This window comes from Malurus melanocephalus, unplaced genomic scaffold, assembly GCF_030028575.1.
Source record: "Malurus melanocephalus ecotype Western Australia unplaced genomic scaffold, MMel_1.1 scaffold_115, whole genome shotgun sequence".
NCBI lineage: Eukaryota > Metazoa > Chordata > Aves > Passeriformes > Maluridae > Malurus > Malurus melanocephalus.
The window spans coordinates 727355-732612 of NW_026623347.1; positions in this window are offsets into that span (position 1 = coordinate 727355).

Consider the following 5258-nt stretch of genomic DNA (forward strand, 5'->3'; position numbering starts at 1 on the left):
GGCTTGACTGGTGTTGGTTGTTCATTTTCTTCTCGTGCCATTTCTTGACAGTTGCTCCCTGCTCTGATCTCTCTCTGCCAGGTTCCACAGCTCTGCTATCGGGCTGGAGGGGATGCTGGTGCTGCAGGGCACAAAGCAGATGGCTCTGGGTGATATGAGAGGAGTAGAACAGCCTGCCAAACCTGTGGCTCTCCAAGGTTGCCTTGGGCTGAAGTTCTCCAGCTACTGGGCTKAAAGGCGATTGAGCTGTACCTTCCCAAATGCTGCTCTCCGTGTGTGTCCCTCTGTTCTGTCTTACGCTGGACTACATGGAAGCATGTGGGGTGTGGTAATGCCATAACCAAGCCAAGGTTCACTTGACTAGTCTGCAGTCCTATGTGGGGTAGTGTCCCCTCTTCCCCCTGCTCCAGATGTTGGAGCTTGCCTGTCCTGCTTTGCCTTGGGAGGGAGGCCTGGGTTCTGGCTGGGTGGAGCAGCTTTCAGGTGAAAGCAAGAGAAAGTACTGTGAAGTGGAAAAAATTGAGAGAAGGGCCACAGGAGTGCTGCATGGGTGGGGCTGGGAAAAAGGTGCTGGGAGGAGGGAGGAACTTTTGGCAGGGTGAATGACACACATCCAATGCTGGTACCTGGCTGAGCTGCTTACGGAATCAGCCCAGCCTTTGCCAGAAAGGTTTCGGACATCTTCAATCTACACATCTTGAGCTTCCAGACCTGTGAAGATTCACCCCCTCTGATTAACTTTTCTGGTTTCGTGGAAAAGATCAGGGGTGACCCTCATAAAGGCAAGCTGGGAGCTGAGACCCTGTTGGGCATGGCACTGTCCAGAAGCCCCCAGAGCTGTGCAAAGGGAGACACACAGGTTTGAGGCTACTGGGTCAGGACCCACAAAGAGCCAAGCCAGGTGACACTGCACTGCCAGCTCTGGGAGACCCGACCTGCAAGCATTTTCAGGAGTGTAGTTTTCCAAGGCTCTGCCAGCCTTGCCTGCCTTTGAAGAGCTAATGCCTGTGATTGTGTCATGCTCGCAGCAGATGAAAGGCAGGGAACAGGTTCCAGTTCCTCTTTAATCCTGTGCTTGGCCTGCTCCTACTCTGGCATCGCACTGCACTTAGGGTGGACCKGCCGGTTTCTACCCTTCATCTCCCCAGGCTCCCTCCTGGGTGCAGTGGGAGCCTGGCAGGGCTGGAGGTGCAGACATTGGGCTGAGCTGATGAGTACTGGAAGCACCAGTTTGCAACAGAGGAGGTGAAACAGGTTGGAGCAAGGTCCAAACTGGGCTTATAACCTGAGGTCTTGGGGAAATGGGGTGAGGAGGAGGCAATGGCAGCTCTTGGGGAGGGAGCTGGTGGGAGCCGGGTAGGAAAAAGCCCAGAAGCCAAGAAGAGATGACAGCAATAGGGAAATGGGGTGCCTTTCTTCAGCCTTTTCTGAAATGGTCACTGATTGCTGTGGGAAAATGTGCTGAGACACAAAGAACAAAAGAAACTGGTGGTGGTGAGAAACTAGTGAGCAGCAAAATGCCAGGGRCTGAGAGCAGCTCAGGTGGGCAGAGGTGTGAACACAGGGAGAGGCTGGTGCAGAACCAGTGGACGCAGTGCAGCCAGGATGATTTTCATGCTCCAGAGCCAACCGAAGTATGCTGTTAATTAATTTGCAGGGCTTTTTCTCCTTTCTTCCCAGTTCACTTGCTGTTTTGGGTAACCAGCCCCTCAATAAAATGAGGCTGAGCCTTCCACAGCCATTCCCAATGCCTCTCCAGTGTGGGGCCATGGTGTGCACAGCCACTCCGCAGGCTGCTCCAGCAAGGCTCCATTTATSCCTCCTCTGGGCCATTACATGCTGGAGAAAAGAATGTGGTGCCGGGCAGGGACAACTGTGAGYATTACTCACTGCTCCCAACTCCGGTAAGCGGGGAGCCTGGAGTGGTTTCCTCCCAGGAACGTCAAGTGCTGGAAGAGGGGGAATTTTTTAGCCGCAGTTTCTCTGCCATGGAGTTTCGGAGGGCTCAATTCACCCTCACAGTTTCACAGAGGTGGGGAAATGCCCAGAAGCCYGTCAGGGAGGGCAGCAGAGGAGCCATATCCTGGCTTTAGGCATGTCAGACTCAAAGGAGAAGTTGTGTAGGGAATAATCAGTGCTTTGGCTATCTCCTTCTCCTCTCCAGCACACAAATAGCCAGGGGTTGTGGAGAGACCAGAAGGTTTAGTGTGTCCACCCAGGCCAGGCTGAGCAAGTCCCCCTGTCTGGCTCAGCCATGGTGTCATTCTGGGATTCCTCAGGCTGCAGAGACAGTGGGACTTGGCTCCAGATCCTTCCAAGCCACCCAGCCCTTTCCTACTCCCTGTAACTGCCCCGGGAGAGAGGGCTCAGCTCAAGGGAGCTGAGCAAACCTGTTTTACATCCTTTCTTCCCTCAGAGTTCCCAACTTTCGCTCCTGCTGGAGACAGTCACTGGCACTTCACCTGCAATTAGCTGATGACCTGGAAAGTCACCTCACTGAGCTGCTTATGGAATCAAGCCACCGCCAGGAATTAGTGATGTCCTTGGCAAAGGAGACGGTTGCAGCTCTCGGGATTTAGCCCTGAAGGGCCTCATTGTCTCTCAGCTGTGTCAGGGACAGTTGACCAGAAACGGTTCCTGGATGGGGAGGGTCCTGTTCTCTCGTTAGTGAGCATGTGCTCYTCCAGGAGAGGTGCCAGCTGGCTGTGTGCAAAAATCCCAGGRAATTTCAGAGCATTCAAATTAAATRGGCCTCCTTGCAGAAGTGTCCTTGGAGGGTGCAAAGCATCAGCTTCAGAAAATGGCCATTGCAAGGCACCGTTCAGGGATGTGTCTGTGGTATTGGCTGTGCTTGGGCAGAAGCAGTCCTAGTCTCTGAAGTTGTTCTKTGCAGGATTGCTGACCTGGAGCCTGCCCTGACTTGCATTATACCCATCTRTAATCCACTTTAGCAGGCCTTACAGTATTAAACCATATCAGGGATTGAGAATCACTTCCAGCAGTGGAGCTAGCAATCCACCCAAGCATACCAAGTACTCTGGCTGCTGCAGTCCARCTGGGCTTTAGTCAAGCTGAAAAAAAGGTGTTCAGGTTGTATCAGTCTTGAAAAGAATCAGAGGAGAGAACTGAAGCAAGACTTTTCAGAGGGAAAAATATAAAATCCCCAGGACGGTCTSGCCTTGAACGTTAAGATACTTTGTTTTATACAGAGCAGAATRTCTTGATACTGGTGTTCATTTGTTTGCCTGTCTGGACTGGGACAGCATGATATGTGCCTGCCTTGTTTGGGCTAAGAAAACTTGTGTTGGTTGTAAGATGATCAAAGTCTACCCACAAGGAGAAGAACATTCCTGAAGAGAAGCACAGCAGGGAGGGCTCCCCTATCACTGTCTGGCCACSTCCCACGACCATGAAGAGAAATGCAAGAGTTTGATGTAGATGTTCAATTCCTTCCTTTTTTTCTGCCTGCTTCTGCCTCGTGTTCAATCTCCACGTCTGATCTGCACCAACACAGTGCTTGTTGATGTGGTGGATCASCAGCCCAAATGGAGCTCCTCTTACAGAGCCTGCTTTCTCCTCAGTCTCTGTTCCCAGTACTTATTTGGGGCTGTCAGCTGCTCTCTGGTCCCTCACTCCCCAAGGCTGGAGGGAACCCATGGCTACTCCAAACACTGGCTGCTCCAGCCACCCYGGCTCTCTGGGCAGGGCCTTCCCTCTGCCTTTGGGACTCACTGATGKTTTTATTTACCATTTGCATTGGAAATGTGGGTCTCCTCCACCCTGGTCTCTGCTTTTCCTGGTGACTGCAAATATGGTAAGTTGGTGTTTTTCCCAGATGTCAAACGAGTCAGTCTTGACTGAAAAGCCTCCGGATTTAATTTGTGATTACCTTTTATTTAAGTGAAACACATGAGAAACAAAGTGGGTACAGATCCTCTATAGAGGCTGTCCCTCATCTRAGAGCTAAAAATTATTTTCCTTTGACTCCAGAACCCTCTCACAGGCCTAAAAGCAAAATACATAATCAAGACTTGAGGCACTTGCTATTTCTAAGCGAAACCCCCAATTTACCCTTAATGTAATTCACGGCCTTAAATGGCAACAATCAAGTAGGRAGAAAATAGCAACTTACTCGTCTTCCTTTATGGGTCATCTTTAAAACACATTTTCTATGARCAGAATTCCTGAAGCATACACGTAACTGGAAATTCCAGCGCTCCAGTCCTGTCTGTACTTGAGATTTGGGATAGGAGCTGTGTGGAGCTGCACTGTGCTGAGCCAGCTGCTCCCCTTGGACATGGCTGTGTCACTGCTGTCCTGGGTGATTCTGCGTGGTCCTCTGCATGTCAGTGAAGGGCAGGATGGTGATTTTGGGAAGAAATTGCTCCCCGTGAGGCTGGGGAGGCCGTGGCACAGGCTGCCCCATTCCTGGAAGTGTCTAAGGTTGGATTTGGTTTGGAGAAAACTGGGAAGGTGCCCCTGCCCATGGAAGCGAGATGGAATGGGATGATATTTTAAATTCCAACCCAAACCATTCTGGGATTCTATAGTGTGACCCAGCAGGACCAGGGCAGTGATTCTGCCCTTGTACTCACAACTGGTAAGGCCACACGTTGAGTGCTGTGTCCAGTTCCAGGCCCCTCAATCCAAGAAGGACATTGAGGGGCTGGAGCATGTCCAGAGAAGGGAATAGGGCTGAGGAAGGGTCTGGAGCAGCAGGAGCAGCTGAGGGAGCTGGGAGGGGGCTCAGCCTGGAGGAGGATCAGGGGGAAGGAACCTTCTTGCTCCCCACAACTCCCTGAGAGGAGGTTATAGCGAGATTGGGCTTGGGCTCTGCTCCCAGGTAACAGTGGGCAGGATGAGAGGAAATGGTCTTAAGCTGCACCAGGGGAGGGTCAGACTGGACATCAGGAAGAATTTCTTCGCAGACAGGGCTGTCAGGCACTGGAAGGGGCTGCCCGGGAGTGTGGTGGAGTCACCGCACCTGGAGATGTTTAAGAAAAGCCTGGCCATGTCCCTCAGTGCTCTGCTCCGGCTGACACGGTGGTGCTCGGTCAAAGATTAGTCTCAATTACCTCAGAGCTCCTTTCCAACGGGACCGATCCCGCTGTTCTCGGTCTCCACGGACCGGCCACTCCCACCATGGCGCCGCCGCCCTCAAGATGGCGCCGCACAGCGGCCGCGCCGCGCTCAAGATGGCGGCGCGGGGCGGGCGCTGCCGCGGAACCGGGTCATGGCCGCGCCGGAAGAGCCGTGAG